Below are 24,464 nucleotides of genomic sequence, written 5' to 3'. Positions count from 1 at the left end.
GGGAGTGTCTGGACTATACTGATTGGGACTGTGAATACAAAAAAAGCTAAATACGGCAGGCATTCTTATTCCTGGTTGAGTAGAATCGCTAGAGGAGCTTAGCATTTTTTAAATTAAACTTTTTATTTTTATTTTTTTAAAGTTTATTTATTTTGAGAGCAAGAGAGAGCAGAGGAGGGGCAGAGAAAGGGGGAGAGAGCGAGAGAATCCCAAGCAGGCTCTGCACACTCACGACAGAGCCCAACATGGGGCTGGAACTCACGAACCGTGAGATCATGACCTGAGCCGAAACTGAGTCAGATACTTAACCGACTGAGCCACCCAGGCCCCCCTAAACTTTTTATTTCGACATAACTGTAGATTTGTAAGCAACTGTAAGAAATAATACAGAGAGCTCCCGGGTACCCTTTCCCAGTGTGTCCCAGTGTTAACATATTTCAAAATCGTGGTGTAATTTCACACCAGGAAATTGACATTAACATAATCTACCAATCTTAGATGTCTTCAGTTTTGCAATACTAATTTGTGTGTTTATTCAATATTATCACATGTATACATTTTCACATTCGTCTTCAGTCAAGATACAGAACCGTTCGATTGGCACGAAGATCCCCATGTCACCCTTTTATAATGGCATCTACCCCCAACCCCATCACCCCCTCGCCCAACCCCGTCCCTGACCACTGGCAACCACTGATCTGTTCTCTGTCTCTATAATTTTGTCATTTGGAGAACGTTACATAAATGGAAACGTATGGTGTGTAACCTTTTGGGATTGGCTTTTTTTTTTCACTTGGCATAATTCTCTGAAAATCCATCCTGGCTATCACGTGTGTGTAGCTAGTCTGCTCCTTTTTTATTGCTGGGCGTCATTCCACGGCATGGATGTACCGCAGTTTGTTTTGTGAAGAATGTCTGGGTGGCTTCCAGTTTAGGGCTGTTGCATATAAAGCTGCTATTAGGGAAGCTTTTTAAAATGTCAGCCAGGGGCGCCTGGGTGGCTCAGTCGGCTAAGCCTCTGACTTCGGCTCAGGTCAGATCTCATGTTTGTGGGTTTGAGCCCCGCATCAGGCTCTGTGCTGACAGCTAGCTCAGAGCCTGGAGCCTGCTTCCGGTTCTCTGTCTCCTTCTCTCTCTGCCCCTCCCCCTCTCATGCTCTGTCTCTCTCTGTATCAAAAATAAATTTAAAAAAACATGAAAAAAAATTTAAAAAAAATAAAATAAAATGTCAGCCAACAGACACCTCCCTTGAAGGTTCTGACTCAGATAAGGATGGGTCCAGCGTAGAACCTGGGATTGTGTGAGCATGTGCAGTCAGTCACTGATGAGGTTGAGGCAGGAATGTGCTGTTACGGGAATAGTTTGGCTTTCGTGGGGTCCTCAGCTTGCCTCTAAAGTGTAGAGCAAAAATATTTTTGTCAAAATAAAAATATATACACTGTATGAGCTCCGGATCTCTCTGCGATTACGTCTGTCTTCTTTGTATATGAGTAGAAGAGGCAACTGGGGTTTGGGGAGAATGTTCTGGCTGGGATTTTGGAGGATGTGCATCGCACTCTTCAGCATAGTGGACCTTTGATCTCACTGTTGACTCACTATGGGCCTCAGTTTCTCCATTTGCAAACTGGGCATCGTATTTCACTCCCACAGCTACCTAAGATGGAAGAAAACAGTTGTTGCTATGAAATTCTTGGGGTCCCCTCTGGCAGAAAGACATGGGTTTATCTGAAGGAGGATTATGAGCGTCCGTCTCTTAGCGGCCTGAGGGTTAGGAAGCCTGGGAGCTTCTGGGGGCAGCCGGTCCCCACTGCCTGTGTCCCTGTATCTTAGAGAAAAGACAACTTCAGGGTGAACTAATGAGGCCAAATTTCACACCCCTTCCTCCCTCTGCCCCTCCCCTCCTCCCTATTCCATGTGATGGCCCCATGGCCCCCTTTTGTCACTCCCCTTGGCCCCTCCTTGGGAAGGGAAGTCAGACCCTCTCTCTGCTCCCAGACCAAGGCTGGAATTATTTAATGCCAAATCAGTAAAAATGTCGGCAGCTTGCAGCTTAACCGCGACGAGGGATGATTCATCATCCCATGCCAGGCACTGAGTATTTCCGCCCCATCCCCATGGCCCACCCCTCAAGAGAAAGGAGATAAATTACTGTCATTGCTTTTTATGGTACATATAATCGGGTGGCAACATGGAGACTTGACTCATCTCAAAGTCATTTACAATGAATTATTCATTGGGCTGAAGACATCTTCAATTGGAGGGGGAAATAGCCTCTCCATTCTGGCTTCAGCTGCTCTCTCCTCGCTAGGGAGGGAGTCCTGGGTCTGAAATACCCAGGTTTCCCTGGGCACCCTCTGGCCCTCAGAATCCTGGAGTGTGGGGCCAGGGGAAAGGCAGGCCGAGGGCTGCAGGAACCCTCCTACCTAGTCTATTTCTGGACGATTTGTCTGGGGTCCGGAAGTATTCATATCTCTCTCACTGCTCGCAGGGGACCATGGGTCCTTGTTCACCTCCCTCCCATCATCCCCCTCTTCCTTTCCTCCCTCCCTATTCTCTTCCTTCTTTGCTTCCATCCATAAAGATTTGTTACATCTTTATTAACATGTGTGTGTCAGTCAGGATATGGTAGGTTATGGTGCAGTAACAAACATCCTCCTGATTTCAGTGGCATAAGATCACAAGGCATATTTTTCACTTCAGTTACTTGTCATCACAGATCATCTGGGGTTCCTTCTGCTCTGTGTCACCCTCATTTTGGGAAACAGGCCGGTAGAGCAAGCCACTGTCTTGAACATCACTGTCACATGTGCCTTCTCATAAAGCATCCACTCAGAAATGACACACATCACGTCCATGGGCCGAAACAAGTCACATGGCCACATCTAACCTCACGTGGGTTAGGAAAGTGTCACCTTACTGTGTGCCTTGACGGGGACAGAAAAGGAGTATTTGTGAAGGCCCCTGATGACTACCTCACGGGCACTGCATCGGCCCAGAAGACAACAAGGAAAGGGACATAGTCTTTCCTCTCGATGAGCTCATGGTCTAGTGCGGGAGGCAGATGGAAGAGGCAAATGCCCAGTCACTGGCGATCCAGGGGGCTGCGTGCCAGGAAAGAGGTCTTCCGGGAACTCAGAGGAGCGGAGTGATACAGGCTCTGGCATCAAGCGGTCTGACCCCCTGGGGCTCTTTGATTGTGGGCAAGGGAATTCGTTCTCCTGAGCCTCGTTTTCTTCCTCCTTCCTTTGGGGATGACGATGGTGCTACAGTAATATTCTCTCCAAGGGGCGGTTGTGAGAAATGCATGAGGTAATGTCTGTAAAAAACCTTCGGAAGGTGAGGTACCCGCATGTTTACGATGAACTCATTGACACTATCTTAGAATAACAACACTGTGTGGCTTCTCATGAGGACATTTGGTTCCTGGGCATGGCCCCCGCCCTCTGGGCCTCCAATCAAGGGGTAGCACTGGGGGGGCTTGGCTTGCCAGGGGCTGTCCAAGGGGCTGCCCCAGCTCTATGAAGGCAGAGCGATTACCCCAGAAAGCTCTAGAATGAGCCGGGGATGGGGGCTGCCTCCCGGCAGGAGAGGCTTTAGGCTGAAAAGCAAGGTGAGGATGGCGAGCCTGGAGCTCACCTAGTGCTAAGTTTCCAAGGTCCAGCTGCCGCTGACCCTCAGCCCCAGACTGGCACATTTGTTCATCTACTTAAAGCGTGTTTATTGAGCATTGTGCTGGAGCTGCAAAAGCAGCAACAGGCGAGACAGCCAGCTCTCTGTTCTCATGGTGCTTACATTCCACAGGGGGGATGGGACATTTTCGTGGTGGACACTGTTGGTTGACCAGACGTCCCTGGTGTCCCTGTTGCCATTTCTGTGTGTGATTGCCTTGCCTTCCGCACACATTGCTACTAACGCCAGCTTGCCCTCCCTTCAGAGGTCTGCCCTGGGCTGTCTGAGCTGCTGTGGCCCGTGGGCAGAGAGCTGAAAACAGCGCCTGGAGTTCATGTCTCCCCAGAGATCCTTTAGCTGATGATCGGCGAGTGTTGGAGAATCAAAGTCCCTTGCCTTGAGCGGGGACAATGCCTGAGATGTGACATCTGTTCCAGAGCCCTCTGTCCCGCCTTCCTGTTCCCTTGTCCGTCCCGTCAAAGACATTTCCTTAAATCACTAGCACATAAAGCTTCATCTCAAGGCTTGTTTGGGGGGGGGGGGGGCTCACTTAAGACACGTACCTGCAACCCTTCCTTCCTCAGTGGACTGATGAGCAGTTTTGTTCTGGGCTCCTCTCCTTCCACCTGCTTGTGAGTCAGCAAAAATGCCAGCCAGTCTGACCAGCCAAAGTCACTTCCTCCTCCCTTGCCCTGGGCTGGGTTAACAGGAAGCAGGTGACTAGAGGTGGCCCAGGACACATGATGGGGTATCCGTTGGAGGCTTCCTGGAATGGTTTTCTTTCTTTCTTTCCTTCTCTTCTTCTTTCCTTCCTTCCTTCCTTCTCTCCCTCTTCCCTCCTTTCTTTCTCTCTTTCTCTTCCTTCCTTCCTCTCTCTTTTTTCTTTCTTCCTTTCTTTCTCTCTTCTCTCTCTCTTTCCTTCCTTTCTTTCTTCCTTTGTTCGTTCGTTCCTTCTTTCTTTTTTGAGAGAGAGAGAGAGTGCACTCACTTGCAGGAACGAGGTAAGCGGCAGAGGGAGAGGGAGAGAAAGAATCTCAAGCACAGAGTCTAAAGTGGGGTCGATCTCTTGACTGTGAGATCATGACCTGAGCTGAAATCAAGAGTCAGATGCTCACCTGACTGAGCCAGCCGGGTTCCCCATGGAATGGTGTTCTTAAAACAAGAAACAGACGATGGACCCACTTTCCCCACCGGGTGTGCTGCATGTGATGGCCGGAGCCCTGGCAGCCACACTGAGGAAGCTGAATGGACACCCTGACATTGGTCCAACTTCGAGGAGGAAGGCACCTGCGTCTTGGTGACACCAGCAGAGCTCAGAATCCATCCTCCCTCAAAACGTCTTATTCTGTAAAATGAAACCCTCCCTATTTGGTGAACCCATTTCAAGTCGGGTCTGCTCTTATTTCCAGTTGAAAACATCCCAGTGGGTATAATTTTAGATGGTATTAGGTTGCTGGGCAAAGTGGATCCTGGGGCGCCTGGGTGGCTCAGTCGGTTAAGTGTCCGGCTTCGGCTCAGGTCATGATCTCACAGTCTGTGGGTTTGAGCTGCGTGTCGGGCTCTGTGCTGACAGCTCAGAGCCTGGAGCCTGTCTTCGGATTCTGTATCTCCCTCTCTCTCTGACTCTCCCCTGCTCACGCTGTTTCTCTCTCTCTCTCTCTCTCTCAAAAATAAATAAAACATTACAAAAAATTTTTTAAAAAGTGGATCCTCCCCAGGTCTGTGTTTTGTTCTGTCAGACGGGTCTCGTCTCGATTTCCCTCATTTATCCCAGGTTTGGGGTAAATTACACAACATCACATAGCATGGGTTAGGGAATAGCCTTGTTGAAAAAAGAGCAAAGTAATAAGTTTGGGCCAACAGGCAGAAAGAAGTGAAAGCGCGGGGTCGGGTGGCAAAAGGGAGGGCACGGGGTCAGCTGGGGCAGCAGCGTCATGTCATTCTCTCTATGCAGTCCTTTTCCCAAACCAGCTCTCCCTCCCCTGCTCTGTAAATCTGGTTTCCTTCTTTGCTATGGCCACCAGGCAGCCCAGAGCTGAATTTGTGGCGCTTCTCTCATATCGTTAGGACCCAATAACCTGCCTGCTTGCGTTCTTCCCCCAGCCTGGCATTCTCTTCTTTCCCCTTTGCTCCGTGTTCCTCAGCCATTAGTTCTTACTCTGTTGGTCCTCTGTACATTTCTGTAATTTACATCAGTTCTTCTTTATAATAGGGCAGGGGATGCCCCAGTCAACCCTTCCGTTCCCTGATGCTGCACTTAACCCCCCCCCCCCCCGCCCCGAGGAAGGTGGCTGCAAAATGGCCCTCGAGAGCCTCCCCAGGCATCTGGCGACTGAGGAAGAATCCAGAAAGGCCTCTTCCTCTGCAGCATCAAGGGGGTATTCAAGGCCACCTTTCAGCCACATTTCATCAGTCGATTCTGACGTTCCTTGGCCGTATTCTCCTTTTCTAGGGCCCGGAGAAGAAAGATAGTTCCATCCCAGTGTCCCAAATACCAGGCCTGGGCAAACAAATAAAAAAATCCTTTGAAACTCCCAATAAATAAATAAAAATAACTTTGAGGGCTTGTCACCATGGAGACCAAAGGTTTGGTTAGTTGTCATGGCGACCCTTGGGCAGGCTCTCTGTCTGAAATGATCAGCATCACTGAGAGAAGGGCGAAGAGATGGCGAAGACAGGACCACATGCCACAGGGTGAGAGGTGGGCACCGGCAGATTTCTAGAGGCAGGTCAAGAACAGGGGCTGTGAGTGTGTGTGTGTGTGTGTGTTGGGGGGGCAGGTAAGGAGAAGCAAAGGGGAGAGCACACTGTCTTCTGGAACTTTCTTTTCTGGCAAGCTGCCACTCTGACATCCACATTATTCCAAGAGGCTCCTGATCCCTTCTCCTCCTGTGCCCCATGCCCACGGGGCTGGGAGGGGGACCAGGCCTCCAGCCCTGGCGGTGCTGCCAGGGAGTCTCCATGACAACACCAGCCCCCACCTGTGGGAGCAGAGCCTTCGGCTGGGACCTTCCAGGAGTTGCCTGGGTAACCAAGCTCCCTTGCCCCACTTCCCCGCCAACCAAACCTCCTCAGCCCTTCCCCCAACTAGCGCCGGGAGGGTGAGTGGACAGGGTCACCATGGAGATCCAGCTTTCCTCCTGTGGCCCGCCTTTCCAGAGTGCCTGTCTCCAGGGAGCCGCAGAGAGGAGATCTCTGGGTGAGATCCTCGTCTGGCTGAAGACAAGGGGTATCCTCGGTGTCAAAAGTTCAGAAATCACATAAATAAAGACACTTAGCCTCAGAGTAACAATTAGTACAAGTTTATTGTGGGCACACCAAAAAAATTGCAAATGAGGAGTTCTCAAGCCGGAACACGGCAGGGGGCGCAGGGGTACGTGGCTACAAAGCAGTGCATCGAGTGTGACGGCAGTGACAAGCAGTGTGTGAGTGTGACGGCAGTGACCGGTGGTGTGTGAGTGTGACGGCGGTGACGGGCAGTGCGTCGAATGTGACGGCAGTGACTGTTGACTCTTCCCAGAGATCGATTCTAACGTTAGAATTTTCCTACATGATAGGGGTTGGTTGGCGGCGGCCTCATACCAACCTTGGGAAACAGATTTGCTTCTGAGTTTCGGAGGCACACACAAGGAATGACCCAGGTCAAGTTAGCCTCACAAAGCAAGCTAGGTCAAGCTTAATTTGCATGACGAAGCTGCCTTCAGCTCCTCAGAGAATTTTCAAGGGCAGTCTCCATTTGTTTCTTAGTGTAACAATTTCCCTCCTTTGGATCACTTTCTTGGAGGCTTAGAGTATGACCAACCGCTACAGCAGTATTTGGGGTACCGTCACTGATGGAGTCAGGCGGAAGAATCACACATTCCGTGTTTTCATCCACTCGAGTCATCAGAGTGGAGGCCAGTAGTCACCATCTTCATCAATCAATCAATCAGCTGAAATCAACCAGATGTTGATTTCACCCTGTCCCCTGAGCCTGTTGGATGCCACATCCTGCACGTGAGGGGCTGCCGACAGGCATTTAAAACCCTCAAGCGCTTACAATGCCCCGAGAGGTTAATATCACGAGTTTAGGGAGAATGATAGCCAAGCATTGAACAATTCTGCAGAACCGAAATTTCCAGAGGGGGGCAAGATTTAACCAGTTAAGTAACTCACACGGGCCATAGGGATGACATGATGTCTTAGCAAGTACATATCCTTGTGACCACCTAGGACAGCATGAACTTGCGGATGTTGTATTCCAGGAGGTAGTGTTACCGATGAGTCCTCACCAAGAGTAGGTCTCTGTGTGATGTGAGCGATCAGGTAACTTAATCAGAGGCATTCCTATGGAAACAAAAGAGGAACAAAGGTTAATAGTTCAAGCTAATGAGAAATTTCGTTTCTGAGTTTGGAGAAGAGCCCATTGAGGCTTCTGGATGTTGGGTTCCGAGCATCTTCAGACGGAATGAAGGCAGCAGTGGCGGTCCGACACATTTCCCGGGTGTGCAGGTTGCATGTCTCTGGGGATCACTCTGAGCGGCCACACAGCAACAGGCACAAAGACTGTCCACTCTCGAGCCGTTGTGGTGACTTCTCTAAAGCTCATTTCGAGTTGCCCAGGTTCCCTTCCGTGGCTTTGGGAAGACAGTACTTGAGTTTCATAGTGATTCTGAGTCAAAAGAGTGGGAGAAAATGTTCGGAAGTCCTAATCAAATACTGGAGGGAACTGGAAGAATTCAGAATCCAATCCAATTTACAGGTAAAAAGCAAAACCTAGGGGCGCCTGGGTGGCTCAGTCGGTTAAGCGTCCGACTTCGGCTCAGGTCATAATCTCGCGGTTTGTGGATTCGAGCCCCACATCAGGCTCTGTGCTGACAGCTCAGAGCCTGGAGCCTGCTTCACATTCTGTGTCTCCCTCTCTCTCTCTCTGCCCCTCCCCTGCTCACAGTCTGTCTCACTCTCTCTTTCTAAAATAAATAAACATTAGAAAATTAAAAAAAAAGAAAGTAAAACCTCCAAGAAATTAAACAGCAGTAGAATCTGATATCCACAGAGGAATGTTACCAAAACATATTTTTTCTCTCTATCATCTCCATTTCTGTCAAAGACAACCACAGTAAGACTAATTTGTTTGCAAATTAAGTCTAGTTTCAGTAAACTTGGCCTGATTGTTTACATAAGTATAGTAAGAATAATGATTGACTATTTAGGCTCCTTTAATTCTACTTTCCTGGAACCTTTCATAAGGAATCCCAGATTGGACTTTCCAAAGCCTCTCGAGTCTGGGAAGCCAAGACAAAGACTTGTCTAACTTTGTCCCTGTTACAAGAACAGACTCTTATTGGACATACGCAAATACATACATTGTCATGAAAAATTAAAATATTTAACGAGAGTTTCCAAAATCTGGAGGGATCGGGTAAGGAGAAAAAGATAAATATTTCAACCTTTGTTGCAAAGATGCACTTTACCAAATTGCTGTAAGTTATAGGGGACTTAAAAGAGAGGAGGAGGGGCACCTGGGTGGCTCAGTCCGTTGAGTGTCTGATTCTTGATTTCGGCTCAGGTCATGATCTCAAGGTCGTGAGATCAAGCCTCAAGTTGGGATCCAAGCTAGGCATGGAGTCTGCTTAAGATTCTCTCCCTCTCCCTCTACCCCTCCCCCATGCACAAACATGCACACTCTCTCTCTCAGAGAGAGAGAGAAAGATAGAGAGAGAAGGAAAAGGGTCCTTTAAATCCAGAAAACAAAATATTAAAGAACCAGCAATGCTATTTTTTTAGGTTATTTATTTATTTTAAGAGAGAGAGAGCAAGTGAGGTAGGGGCAGAGAGAGAGAGAGAGGAGAGAGAGAGAGAGAGAGAATCCCAAGCAGGCTTGAACCCGATGCAGGGCTTGATTTCATGACCTGAGCTGAAATCAAGAGCGTGAGATCATGATCTGGGCTGAAATCAAGGGCTGGATGCTTACTTAGCCAACTGAGCCCCCCAGGGACCCCGAGAACCAGCCATGTTTTAAATGAAATAATAAAAATCATCATCATCATCAATTCATTCGATCTTCTGCAATTAATTCTTGCTTTGAGGCGTCTTGGATAAGCAGCTTTAGGAATCAACTAGTTTTCCATTAGAGTTTTAGAAATTCTTACTCCCAGTGTAGTGTTATGATCTTAAAGTTATAGAGTACCTGTCTTTTAGAGTACTTGTCAGGGTCTTTTCCACGAATTTCTTTGAAGATGAAACGCTTTCGTTTGTAGTTGATTGTGAATGCTTTCAGAGAAGAATCAAGAGCAAAACAGTGGCTGAGTGAGAAGAAGGCTCAAAAATGGCCATGGCCAAAGGTCTGATAATGGTTCTGTCTCTCACACACACATTCGTGCACATGGATGCACATCTGTGCATTTTTGTAATATGCAACATTTTATGATAATGACTAGAATTTTGATTGAGAACATTGCACCATGACATATGAAATATTTGGGAATTTCATATAATTTCTGAACCACTTATTTTAAGGATACATATCCCATATATATCCCAAATATGATCTACGAAGGTTGAACGTTACTTTTTATTTGACAGTGTTTCCATGCAACTTAATACACCAAATAAGCCTGAGCAAGTGAACGTTTCTCTTTTTACTTCATTCAGAATTTGATTTGGGGAAGTTTGTTAAAAATGCCAAATGATTTATTTAAATTAAAAAATATGTATTTATTTTTGAGAGAGAGGGAGAGAGAGAGAGAGAGAGAGAGAGAGAGAGAGAGTACGAGCAGGGGAGGGTTAGAGAGAGAGGGAGACACAGAAATTGAAGCAGGCTCCAGGCTCTGAGCTGTCAGCAAAAACCCCGACACGGGGCTCAAACTTGTGAACCGTTAGTTCATGACCTGAGCCAAAGTAAGACCTTGAACTGACGGAGCCACCCAGGTGCCCCCAAAATGTCAAAAGATTTAAAATATGATCAAATGGGATCAGAGGTCACTGTGAAACAATACTTAGTTTTCCATTAAACTTAAGAACTAAAGTAACAAAAGATTTCAAAAGGAAATATAAAAAGTTATGTAGTTGAAAAAAAACCCTTAGCTCTTTTAATAGAGAAGACTCAGGTTTTGTTTTGTTTTGTTTTGTTTTGTTTCCCTAAGTCATCAAAGACCTGTCAAGAACTCGGCAGAGCACGGGAAATTATATGCATAAGATACAGAACCTTTATTTCCTAGGCAGATTACATTAAAGGTACAGTAAAAACTTTGTTCACAATTTTTTTTATTAGGAGCAGACCAATAATCTAAAAAGCTTGTGATCTTAGGGTGTCTGACTGGCCCTGTTGAAGCGTGTGACTCTTGATCTTGGGGTTGTGGGTTCAAGATCCACATTGGTTGTAGAGATTACTTAAAAAAAATAAAAATAAGAATTAAAAATTTGTGATTTTACTTTAAAAAATGTTTTTTATTTATTTTTGAGAGAGAGAGAGACAGTGTGAGCAGGGGAGGGTCAGAAAGAGAGGGAGACACAGAATCTGAAGACAGGCTCCAGTCTCTGAACTAGCTGTCAGCACAGAGCCTGATGCAGGGCTCGAACCCACAAACCACCAGATCATGACCTGAGATGAAGCGGATGCTTCACAGACTGAGTCACCGAAGCACCCCCACAAAGTCAGGATTTTAATAGGGAGAAAACCAAATCCTAATATTGTACCAATATACTTTAAATTAAAAAAAATATTTATATTTGAGAGAGCAAGAAAGAGACAGAGCACGAGCCGGGGAGGGGCAGAGAGAGAGAGAGGAAGACACAGAATCCGAAGCAGGCTCCAGGCTCTGAGCTGTCAGCACAGAGCCTGATTCAGGGCTCGAACTCACTGACTGTGAGATCATGACCTGAGCCGAGGTCAGATGCTTAACCGACAAAGCCATCCAGGCACTCCAACACTTAATTTTCTTGAAGCCACTTAAACAGAGCTCTTCACAAATTAATTTTGGCAACACCACTCAGAGGCATGAAAAAGACCGTGTGTCTACATACCATACATACATACATACATACATACATACATACATGCATATATGCACCTGCACAAACACAGACAGACACGGCAGAGACCTTACAACTTTTGTTTAAAACATTTTAGCCATGTCTCAGGTACAAAACTCAAAAGAATAGTTGGATCCAAAGTGGATTTCTGCCAGTGGACCAAGTTTACCTGCACAGATGGACAAAGTGTTTTATTAAAGATTTTTTATTTGCAAGTGGTTAACTGTCTTTTAGAGCTGTTTTTGGAGTCTTATAGACGCTGCCATATACCAACCAAAGAGTTTATTCCATTGTCTCTGAGAGGTTTGGAACCTCTCCCTTCTAAGGCTCCCCTTAACACAGACTTATAGAAGTTTAAGTTTCCCCAAAGTCGCCCCTACAATTCAGAAAGTTCATTCATTTTTCCAAAAAAGGTCCAAGAGTCTGGTCCATAGACCAGGTGAAGACCATCTTTGCCCTTAGACTCTCTAAGGCATCTTAACTGTGAGGGGACTTATTTTCCACGCAGAGAATGACATGTCCTCCACACCTTTTGAACAGAAGAGTGGGATGCATCAAGGAGCTTCAGCAAACACCATGCAGATCTGCACACTGAAGTCCGAGCGCTCGGAACGCAAAGAGAGCGGAGCTCGGACCCAGGTGGTACCGAGCCCAGAAGTCCAGGGTCAGCGAGAACGCAGCTCAGGGGGCACCGCACCGGCTTGCTCGCCAGCCTCTGAGTCACGGGGGGTCGTCCCCGGATTCCACGTCCCACACCATGACATGTCAAAAGTTCAGAAATAAGGCAAATAAAACCAATGAAGCAAGTAGCGATTAGTAAAAGTCTATTGGGTGCACACCAAAAAAGACAATTTGGAGACCAGGAGCCCTCAGACCAAAACTCGGAATGAGCTCAAGGGTATTGGTTATAAAGCATATAGTGGGAAGGCAGTGACTTTATTCTTCACTGGTCCTAATATTAGAATTTTAATTAATTGGTCCTAATATTAGAATTTTAATTAATTAATTAATTTTTATTTATGAGAGTGCATGTGGACAAGCAGGGAGAGGCAAAAGGAGAGAGAGAGAGAGAGAGAGAGAGAGAGAGAATCTTAAGCAGGCTCCGCACAGACTCAAAGCTCCCTCCCACTTCCTCAGGGACCATGAACTGAGCCAAAATGAAGAGTCAGGCGCTCAGCCAACTGAGCCACCCAGGAGCCCCAAGAATCTTCATAAATGATAAGAATCGGTCAGCGGTTACCTCCTATCAACCCTGGGAAATAGTTTTGCTTATGATTTTCAGAGGTGTAAGCCAGAAATGACCCAGGTCAAGCTGTCTTGCAAAAGAAGTTAAATTAAGCTTTGTGGTTGGACCAAACTGGTTTTATCTGCTCAGAGGTTTTTCAAGGGTGGTTTCTGTTTTTTTTTTTAATTTAAAAAAAATGTTTATTTATTTTTGAGAGAGAGGGAGAGAGAAAGAGAGAGAGAGAGAGAGAGAGAGAGTGCGCATGAGCAGGGGAGGGACAGAGACAGAGAGAGAGACACGGAATCCGGAGCAAGCTCCAGGCTCCAGGCTCTCAGCCCAGAGCCCAACGAGGGGCTTGAACCCACGAACCACGAGATCATGACCTGGGCTGAAGTTGAATGCTTAACCGGCTGAGCCACCCAGGAGCCCCGAGGCTGGTCTCTGGTTTTTTTTTTTTTTAATGTTTTATTTATTTTTGATACCGAGAGAGACAGAGCATGAGAGGGGGAGGGTCAGAGAGAGAAGGAGACACAGAACCGGAAGCAGGCTCCAGGCTCTGAGCTAGCTGTCAGCACAGAGCCTGATGCGGGGGCTCGAACCCACGAATGTGAGATCTGACCTGAGCCGAAGTAGGAGGCTTAACCAACTGAGCCACCCAGGCGCCCCGGGTCTCTGGTTTTGATTTTAACATGGGTGAGGAGAGAAATGACTGAAAGGAGAGAAATGACCGAGGAGGGACCTGGACCGGTGGTGGCTGTTCACATGTTGGTTCTTCAAGAAGTGTCACTCAAGGCTGTCTGAGGGGCCAAGGGAAGGGCAGGCTTCATCCCAGCCCAGCCCTCTTCTACCCCACCCAGCTGGGTGCTGAATGATCACGCCCTGCAGCCATTCCTCCCCCCCCTCCCCGAAGGCCCAGGCTCCTTGGGTGGGGTGGCGTTTGCCTGGGGTGTGAGGCCAGGGGACGAGCTGGGTGACCTTCCTGCCTCCTGCAGTCCTGTCACCAGCTGAGCCCTGGCCCAGGGCTGTGGCTCATTCAGCAGCCAAGAACACTCAAGTGGTTAACGAGCATGTATTTTCCAGGCAGAAGACAGTTATATGATTAGTTGTTATTTTATCTTGCTAATAAAAATACATAAAAAACAAAATGGCCAATTAGCAAGGCCATTTATTCCCCAGGTCTCGGCTGTTTTGTTCTGGAAAGCGCCATTCTCTGTGCCCACAGCTGGCTCTGCCATCACCTGCCTGCTGACCGCTGAGATCCGTGGTCCCCACCCGTGCCCTGCGCCGCCCACCATCTTTGTTTTGCTTCCTGCTGTGTCTTGTCAGCATCCGGGTCACCCCTGCTGGACCCTCCCCTTTTCCACAGCTGAGCAGGCCCCCCTCATCCCTCTCCTCCTTTCTTACCTCTTCCTTCGCTCTCTTTCACAGAATACCTCACTTTCACTCCCCCAACCAGACTTCTTCCCAGTCCCCCCGTTCATTTCAACATTAATTTAAATCCTTCCTCTTCCAGGAAGCCCACCCTGGTAGAAATGGGTTAGGCCAGCTCAGAATTGCCCTTTGCTAGGGGTTCAACCAACCTTCTAGGAAGCTACCTCCTCAACCCTTGTTGTCTGGACAAGTTGGGAGGGTCCACCTAGTCCCCTGAGCAGTCAGAAGAATGGGATTTGAGCTCCAGTGCTGGTGGCTTTGGGGTCTGCCTTGAGGCCCCATCTCGTGGAGACCCCCACGGCACCCAGGCCATTGACCTTGAGCACGCTCAAGTGGCCGCCCGGAGCGACCACGCCTTTTCCGCCGCCAGAGACCTCTGGCCGCGCGCGGAAAAGTGAGTTTGGCACAACCCATCTTTAATCTTGAGTCAAAGGGAGGAAGGCGCAGGGGCCTCTGGGTGGTTCAGTTGCTTGAGGGCGTTGACAGCTCAGAGCCCGGAGCCTGCTTCCGATTCTGCGTCTCCCTCTCTCTGCCCCTCCCCTTCTCACACTCTGTCTCTCTCTCTCTCTCTCAAAAATAAAGAAACAAGAGCCAAAAATGAATAAATAAATAAAGGGAGGCAGGAGCAGAGGAGAGAAAAGAAAGTTGCAGAGGCGTTGCCATAAGAGACACCCAGCTGTCCCTGGCGATTGTGGAGATCAGTGATCTGGACCCAACATTGCAGTTGGGTTCCTGCAAACACAGGGAAGCGTCTTTTCAGGGAGGTGGGAAGGTAGCGCATGGGCATAAGCTAGAGAACCCAGAAAGACACACACCCTAGGAACCTGGAGGCCCCAGTGGGGCCCTTATACGTGCAACCTGCAAAGTAGGTGCGATCATCCCCATTTCGTGGATGAATAAACCAAAGGTCAGAGAAAAGGCACTATATCCACAAGGAGGCTACAACCCAGAGTGGTTAAGAGTACGGAATCCAGAATCACTCACTCTGCCTAGCTTTGAATTTCTGTTTTGATGTTTTCTAGCTGTGTGACATTGAGCACACAGCCTCAACCACAGTCTTCCTGTCATAAATGGGCTTGTTATTTAACTCTTAAGAGGACTATAAGAATTAAAGGATAAAAATGTATGTCTAAAGGACTTAGCATGGCACTTTGCACATAGGAAGAGGTCATAAATGGTAGCTGTTATAATAGTGAGTCTCTTGGCCAGTTCGCATCCCATCCACCCATCCATCTACCCATCTATCCCCCATCCATTCCCCCATCCACCCACTCATCCATCCACCCACCCACCTACCCATCCACCCATCCATCATCCATTCATCCATCAAACTTTGATTGCCAAACACCTGATGAAAATGATTAAGGAACAGTGCTTGCAACAAGGGGCTTTGCAAGCTAGTGGAAGTGTCAGGCACACAGACACATAACCAAATATGCATGAACTGTGTGTGACTGAGGTTTGATCAAATGCTGTGGCCAGGGATGGGGGTGGGCCTGAGATGGGGACAGCCAGTTCTACTCACAGAGGGGCCAGGGGACGGAGAGCTGACCTCAGACAGAGAGGGATGGGAGGCTCCTCTGAGCTGGGAAGCCTTCTCTTCTGTAAGTGTGTGGCTAAGCCCACCTCACCTCCTCAGCCTTCTGACTCCACCTGCTCCTGAAGCCCCTTGGATAAGGAAAGAGGCTCATCAACTCTGCAAGCAGCTTCTACAGTGCAGTGTGGCCTCACCACGGCAGCTGTAGACATGCTGCGAGCCCCAGATGCCTGCTAATGAGGGGGCAGGGAACCCCGAAGACTGCCCTCTTATCTCCACCTCCTACATTATGTCCTGGCTTCTGCCGTGTCTTGAATGCTTTGTTCTGTTGCTGTGAATAGGTTCAATTACCTCCAAGTGCAGGGACCGGGGCTTATGAACCCTAAACCAGAACACAGGGCCTGGTATGCACTTTGGCAACAGGACAGGATTGCTGCAAAGATGAAAACACAGAGCTGGAGGGTCACACCTGTGTGGTGTGATTGAAGGGACCGAATGACATAGGCCTCCAGCACCACCACCATCACCACCACAGTGTACACGTGCCTGCCATCCCCACCCCCAGCTTAGACCCCAGTGCCTGGAATTTCACCATTAGAGACATTTTTTTTCCATCTACCATTTATTGATATATTCATGCTCCTGGGCATACATGGATGCTTTTGACAAATACCCATTAAAGCTCCTCTAAAGTGCCAAGCCCCGGGCTAGTCACAGAAGACAGGACACGAGCAAAACCGAGTCCCTGCTCACTGTTATGAAACTCACTCTTGGCCGTAGGAAGACTCACAAGCAGGCAAACAAAATAAGGCTTGAGGTGAGATGTCACGCACGAGGTGCTGGAACATTGTTGAGGACCATCTAGCATTGTGGGGGCCAGCCTTGAGGGTTGGGGAGGCCAGGGAAGGCTTCCTGGAGGAGGTGTCTCCTCAGCTCAGTATTGAAGCTTAAGCAGGAGCCAGCTTAGCAAAAAGGATGGGGTGATGGAGGGGGTGTTTCAGTCAGAGGTGAGGTCTGGGTAAAGGTGCCATAAGGTGTCTGTGGTGCCACTCCTGGGGGTATCATGGGTGCTCTCCAGAGCGCATGGAAATGGAGGAGGGAGGCGGCTGGTGGTGGATTGGGAGAGCCCTGAGCCCCGTGTAGCATGAAAGCGGTGAGGGCAACTTCCTTGGGCTTCAACAAAGAAGGGACAAGTTCAGGAAGACGGAAAGAAAAGAAACCACCACAAAGCACCGACTTCTTAAGGTGTGTTAGATTGGACCCATCACATCCCTATGATGAAACATGGATATTTTATCTCCCTCTTATTTGGGGGCATTTATCCTGAGTTCTCCTCAGCTGGCTAGTTCCACAGTGTCTGGGTCTTCTATTTCTTCTACTTTTATTAAAACGATTTTTAAGGCTCTGCACGAAATACACCTTCTGTCGAAATATGAGGCTCTAGTAAGGTTTCCAGAAAGTGTGCCTCTGGCATTCATAATTCCTGAAAATGTTTTCAGGACCCTGGGGGAATAACCATGGGTCCTAACCCACATCCTAACCATGAGAGCTTGGGTAAGTCCATGGACCTCTCTGAGGGAAAGTTTGCTCATCTGTGAGACAGGCTTCTGGTGACTTCTGAGGCTCTTCCGAGTGGGACACTCTGTAAGAGGCTCTTCCACTCCTGCGCAATGTCAGTCCTATTTTTTTTCCCTTGGTGATCAACCATATCCTCAGAAATTGGTAGTTGGGGTCAACTGCTGGATCAGGGGCAGGTTCTTTTAGTAAGTTTATCAAGTCACAGGAAGACTGCCCTGTCTGCATGTGTGCGCATGTCCAGCCTCTGCCTTCACTCTCTGTCTATCTTGTAGGTATTCCAGAAACTACTCCCACCAGTCAATCCTGCGTGGCCACTGGGCACATCCAGGAGGAGGACGCTGGGCTTTCATACTCTGATGTGTACAGGGGGAGGGGAGAGAGGAGAGGGAGAAGAGCAAGAGAATAAATAAAGAAGAGAGTAAGGAAACAAATGTATTAGTCAGGGAAGTACAGGTTGTGCTGCATAACAAATAAATCACCAAACCATAGGCTGGATGCAGTGAAGGTTTGTTTCTCACTTTCTATGTCCATCATTGTCTCTTGGGGATAGGACATGCTTTTCCCAGCATTCAGGATTCAGGACACACTCCAGATTCAGGCTGATGGAGGCTCTATCATCTTTGGGTTTCGATATCTGGAAAGGAGGTCCCTATGATGCGGCAGCAGTGGTAGAGAGAAACAAAGTTTGTGCACGGGCTCTGAGATGTTTCAGCCTCGAAGGGACTCATGTTACCACTTACAGCCTTTCGGCCAGAACAAGTCACATGGCCCTTTGTGACTGCAAAGGGTCTGGGCAATGTGGAGAAGGTGGAGTGTTGGTGGCTGTGCAGACACCTCTGCCACAGGGACAGAGTGGTGGAAGGAGGGGGGAGCGATCTCCTGAGTGAAGAAATGAATGAGGGGAGGAGGGGTGGATGAACAGGTGAGTGAAGCAGGAGAGCCGCGTCCAGCCGGAGAGCCCGCTTCCGCCAGCCGGAGTGCCAAGGTCCCTGGTGCCAGCGCAGAGCCATCCCTCCTGTGGGGGCTGTGCCACCTGCAGTCTACCTGTCACCTCCGGGATTACATTTCAGAAACTCATTTTGAGGAAGACAAGCTGGGCCCAGGGGGCCCGTAACTCTGTGTCCCTGTCCTTGGGAGGTGGAGAAAGGAGAAGAGGAGGAGGAGAAGGAGGAGCAGCGGGAGGGATGGGCGGGGCTTCGGAAAGCAGTTAGCGGAGAATGGGAAATTACCTTCTCCGCCTGAGTTTGGCTTTGGCAGCTAAGCTTCTGCCACCCCCCTGGGCCTCAGTAGGGCTGTACTGAGGGCCAGGCTGGTGTCAGTTGGCCAGGGAATCACCCTGGGGTGGCAGTTGAGGGCTAGGAGCCCTGAAGCCCCTCAAAGGGGCGGGGGCTGCCCCCCCCTCCCCCGGCATGATGGCTTTCTGTAGGTAATTATACTTAGTTGTATCAAGAGCAAAGATTTCATCTCTGCATCCCTGTGTGGCCAGCAAGCGCCTGGCTATCTTAGTTGCAGTCAGCCCGCCCCCAAAGCAGGTTCCTAAATGAAGACTTGAGTGCAGGTAGTTTAATTGGGAAGCAGGCATGGAAGGACAAGGATGGCGTAACAGGGAGGGCGGACAAGCCACGTAAGGGTGTCGTGTTGAGGGTGCCGTGGGTGACAGGTGAATGAATGCCTTCCAGCATGTCCGCCTGAGGGACTGGGAGGCTGAGCATTTATCCACTGGCTCCCTTCCCCACTGGCTCTGGGTTGTCCGGAGAGGGTCAAGTCCTCTGACTCTGGGCGGCAGCTGTCCACGGAGGTGTTGCACCTGCAGGAAATCCAGGCAGGAGGCGGCAGCTCCAGGTGTCTGAGTCCCCACGGATGCATCCTTTAAAGCTGCAGCTAATATTTGAGGTGGGCTCTGGGGACACGGCACTGGGTATGGGATGCATGTGCCACACCCCTCTTGTCAGGTGGTGCCCAGAGTAGGGCAGCCTTGGAGGACTGGGGTGAAGGACTGCTCCTGCCCCCAGACTGATGCCAGTTCCACTGACAGCTTTGCCGCCCCCCTACTCTCCTCCTGCAGATCATGAGTTCTGGAGAACCTACCTTTTGCACTTGTGGGCTCCCGGTGTCTGGTCCAGAGCCCTGTGTGGAGCCCAGGAAACTTATGTCACGGAGAAAAGCAGATCCTTGGGTCTCCCTCCTGCTCACCTACATGAATCAGGTGGAGGGGGGTTCCCAGAACGCCCCCTATGGATGTGGCTCCCCAGTGCCATTGCTGGCTCTGGTATAATGACCTCTCCAAGGGCTAATCTGCAGTGCGCCTTGACACTTGGGGAAACACAGCTGGTGCTGGGGTTGTAAGGGCCTCAGAGCCCCTGGAAGGGTGGAGGCGCGGTCCACAATTTTTGTTTTCTGTCCTGCTTCTCCCCTTTGACTGACCATGCCCCTCTCCTCTTGGAGAATCGCTCTCTCCTCACTCCTCCCTCACTCCGTGTGCTCCTGGAGGGGTCACCAATCACATTACCCTATGACCAGTGACCCACCTACAGCCACAGTGATTGGCTCAGGAGCAGACACATGACTCAAGCAGGGCCAATCGGAATCCTTCCCTGGGATTCTACGTGTGAACTCTTGGAGAAAGAGAAGCCTTCTCTTTCTCTGTGAACTTGGGGTTTTGGGGGTGACTCCTGAGGTCCAATGGCTGTGTCCTCCCAGGCGTAGTGGCAGGCCAGGCTCAGGGTCAGAGGGGAACAAGCTCCTGGTGTCTGGCCATCTGCCGAGCGTGGGGGCCCTGTCCTCCTGTGGGGAGACCCCCCCCCTGGGGCAGCCTCTATGCTAGGATGCTGCTGGCTGCCCCAAGACTCTTTGGCCTTTTGCATATGCCGTTGTGATTGGCCGCCCGCTCTAATGGAGGCAGCCTGGCCATCTTAAACAAGTCTAACTGCCCTGCAGGTAGAAAGGTTAGATTTGCATGTCTGTGTAAATCCCACTGCTTTTCTGTTACCGTTGCCGGCCTCCGACGTCACAGCCTGGGGGCTGGTTGAAACATGGACTGTTCAGCTGCCTGAATGTCTCTTCTGGGTCCAAGCTGGGCTCCCACCCTGTTCTCCAGACTTCAGAGCAGGACCCTCCTCTGGCCCTGACAGCATCTCCCTTCCTCTAGAAGCCGTGAGCTTTCCAGTGGCAACGTAATTGAAGCCACCAGGCATTTAAACTGTTCTTTACATTAAACAATGTGAAAAGAAACATATGAAGTTCATTTGAATATATTTTCTTTAATCCGGCATCTCCAACATGATTTCAATGAGCGATCGATGGAAAAATTACCAATGAGGTAGTTAGCATTCTTTTTTCCTGCTAGGTCTTTACCCTCACGGCACGTCTCACTCAGGACCAGCCACATTTCAAGGGCTCAGCAGCCACGGGACGCTGGTGGCGCCACGCTGGACAGTGTGGCTCTGGGCCACCACCTGGGGCGGGGAAGCAGCCTCCTGCCCGCAAGCGTTTGGCTGACTTTGGCCTTTTCATCCCGGCTCAGCTTCTCATTTGCACTAAAACGTTGTGGGTTCACTACTTGGGATCTGCGATCAGATCTTGGCAGTGAGCCTGCAAACCAGAAGACAGAAAGGCAAGGCTCGGAGCCAGAAATTCCTCACCCCTGCAGCAGGCAGCAGGAGGCCATGTGGCTGTTGTTTGCTTTTAACTTTGGAGGGGGGAATAAAATTCAGATTGACAGAAAAGTTACGGAGATGGTACACAGAGTTCCTGGCCGCCCTTCACCGAGCTCCCTGTAATAGTTTCATCTTATATAATTACAGCACATCTATCAACACTGAGAAATTAGCATCGGCACAATCTGTTCACGAAACCTGAGACTTGGTTCAGATCTCATCTGTTTTTCTACTCATGTCCTTTTTCTGTTTCAGGGTGGATTCCAGGATGCCACACTGCATTTAGGGGCCTTGATTTCTAATAAATGAAGACATCTATCTACCTGTCTGTCTAGTTATCCAGCTGGCCAGGTAGGCAGCTGGCTATTTATAAAATGGCTTTATGGAGGTATAATTGACATACAACGAACTGCACATGTCTGGAAGACGCATTTTGCTAAGACTGACCTACGTACACACGTACACACGGTGCAACCAACCATCGATCTGCAGGCCCATCAGAAGCAACCGTGAAACCATCATCTGGTAGGGATTTTAGCTGCACCACGCAGCAACAAACGGCCAAGCTTATTAAGAGTTTACTAAAGGCCAAAACTATCTTAAACATTTCACACGAATGCATATATTTAGCCCCTTTAACAACTGGTGCTAGATTGGATTCCGGCTGCCATTGCTCTGCCCCCGGTCACAGAACGTGCTCCTACGCCCTGTGTCAGGTGACTTGGCAGGAGCCCCTCCTAGAGTAAGGGGAGTTTATTTTCCCATCTGTTGAGGACTGAATTGTGTCCCCTGCCCCACCAAATCCATATGTTGAAGCCCCAACCCCCATGGACTGTATTGGGAAACTGGGACTTTAAGGAAGTCATTAAGGTTAAATGAGGAAGAGACATCAGAGGCACGTGTGCACAGGGGAAAGGCCACGTGAGGACAGGGGGAGAACATGTCTGTCTGTAAGCCAACCTGAAACCGTCACTGCTGATGCCCTGATCTGGGATTTCCAGCTGCCAGACCTGAGAGAGAGAATACATTTCCGCTCTACAGCCCTGCGGTGGATGGTTTTCTGTTATGGCAGCCTGAGCGGACGGACACACAGCCCTGCTGACCTTGGCCTTGGCCACGTGACTCACATTGGCCAATGACGTGCTGGCTTTATGACTTGCGGTTTTCCCGTGTTTGGTGGATTGGCTTGTCCTTCTCCGCACCCGTGATTCTCTGGGAGCGAGGCAGAACCTGGGAAGCCGCTGGTCTTTGGAAGCACACGGAACTGACCTGAACCCATTTAGTGGCCTGGACCCAACAATGGCCGGTCCTGAGTAACCCCAGCGGAAGCGCAGCTCACCTGCAGACCGGTGGGAAAGAGAGTGACGTAGGGATCCGAAAGCCGCTGAGGCTTTGAGATTGGTTGTTATGCAGACCCAACTGATCAATAACCAGTGAACTGAGGTACTATCGTTATCCCACATTTTATCAGTGAGAGGAGGCACAGAAAGGGTAAGTAACGTGCCCAAGATCCCACGACTAGTTTGTAGCCCACCGAGGATATGAACCCAGGTAGCCTGCTTCCCGAATTCATTAAAACCATACATAACCACTACTTTATAACAGGTTCTTACATGCGCAGAGATCGTCACCGTCCTTCGGTTGGGTGATTTAATTTTTTGTTAATGTTTTTTATTTATTTTGGGGAGAGGGAACCTGATTGGAGGAGGGGCAGAGAGAGGTGGGGACCGGGGATCCCAAGCAGGCTCTGTGCTGGCAGCAATGAGCCCGAATGGGACTCGAACTTCATGAGCGACCATGTGGCCTGAATTGAAGTCAGATGCTCAACCGACTGAGCCGCTCAGGCGCCCCTGATTGGGTGATTTAATTCATTCATTCTTGAGTTGCTGATTCATCAAACACCTGTGCAAAGTAGGCTCCCCTATTAGTCTCTCTTGCACCACCTCTATCTTCCTAGCAGTTGTCAACATTTGTCATTGACACGTGTCTGTTTTTATGCTGGTCGGTCGGTCCCTCTTGCTAGATGTAAAGCTATTAGGAGGGTAGGGCTGTATCTTTTTTGTTCTTACTGTATACCTATCAATAATAGTCCATATTTGCTTGTTAAATAAAAATGAGCTACATTTTGGGATTGTAGAAATGAGGCATGTTATCTGTCTTCAGAGAATTTCTAGACACCAAGACTGCAATGTGGGAAACTGGAGAGTGAATGGGCTATAGAGGCAGTGGCACAAAGAAGGATCCTTTGGGACACCTGGGTGGCTCAGTTGGTTAAATGGCCGACTTCAGCTCAGTTCATGATCTCATGGTTCTTGGGTTTGAGCCCCATGTCAGGCTCTGAGCCTATTTCAGATTCTGTGTTTCTCTCCTTCTCTCTCCTTCTCTCTCCTTCTCTCTCTCAGGAATAAATGAATAAACATTAAAAAAAAGACAGATCCTTTCTGTGGGTGTGTGTGTGTGTTACAGACAGTTTCACAGAGGAGATAAATAATTGGGACTTGAAGAACGAGGGGGAAAATTCTCGGACTCACGAGAAAAGGCAACCCCTAGCAGAACCGTCAGGGAAAAGGCCTGGGGGGTTAAAGGTGTGGTGGGTGCTGAGCCGTATAGGTCATTCAGGCTGGCTGGATGTAAGGTGTGCGGGGAAATGGTCTGGGGGCCGCTGGAGGAGTGGGCAGGGGTCTGGTCCCCAAACATCATGCCCAGGAACTTGGACCCTCCTTGCAGGCCACGGGGAAGCCTCGGTTGCCCATTTCTGAGGTGTTCAAGTGGACCCTGCACCTCCTTTTGTTAGATTGTGTAGAGGGGGTATTTCTGCAGCAGACGAGGGTGAAGGCAAAGATTCTCTGAGATTTGCCGATTGGTTTGATCAGGGTGCCCAGAGCAGGGAGCAGACAGGTGGAGATGCAACTGGGTGGTTGTAGCAGAAGTTATGTGAGCTGGGCGGGGTGGGGGGGAGGTGGCAACCGCAGGGGGAAGAGCCCAGTAGGGCAGGTATTTAAAAGAAAGGTGACATGACCCTCCCCACTGAGCAGACGGGGGCATGAGGAAGGGGGCTGAGTCAGAGGGTGTTCCAAGTTTTATTTTGTTGTTGTGGTTTTAAGTTTATTTATTCACTTTTGAGGGGGGGGGAAACGTAAGGGAGGGGCAGCGAAAGTGAATCCCAAGCAGGCTCCACATTGTCAGTGCAGAGTCCGACGCGGGGCTCGAACTCATGAACCACAAGATCATGACCTGAGCCAAAGTTGAATGCTTAACCAACTGAGCTGACTAGGTGCTCTGACTAGGTGTAGCCTTCATGCCCAGTGCAGAACCCACCATGGGGCTTGAACTCCCGACCCTGAGATCAAGACCT

At 49.3% G+C, this 24,464-nt stretch overlaps 1 protein-coding gene and 1 long non-coding RNA gene across 3 annotated transcripts in view; both read left to right on the top strand.

Annotated features, from left to right (window-relative positions):
- Positions 1 to 24,464, top strand: part of UBIAD1 (UbiA prenyltransferase domain containing 1) — a 157,108-nt gene that overhangs the window by 51,657 nt on the left and 80,987 nt on the right. For both annotated transcript variants that reach the window (XR_003911937.1, XR_003911938.1), the window contains exon 2: positions 21,365 to 22,600. The gene's annotated coding sequence lies outside the window, so the exon portion shown is untranslated. The remainder of the gene's footprint in view (positions 1 to 21,364; positions 22,601 to 24,464) is intronic.
- LOC115299021 lies at positions 6,305 to 12,488 on the top strand. Its single transcript, XR_003911939.1, has 2 exons — positions 6,305 to 6,363; positions 12,191 to 12,488. It is a non-coding gene; the product is annotated as an uncharacterized LOC115299021 (long non-coding RNA).

Source organism: Suricata suricatta, chromosome 8 (genome assembly GCF_006229205.1).
Source record: "Suricata suricatta isolate VVHF042 chromosome 8, meerkat_22Aug2017_6uvM2_HiC, whole genome shotgun sequence".
Lineage (NCBI taxonomy): Eukaryota > Metazoa > Chordata > Mammalia > Carnivora > Herpestidae > Suricata > Suricata suricatta.
The sequence above is the reverse complement of the archived record's forward strand: the minus strand, read 5'-3'. Positions and strand labels throughout refer to the sequence as shown.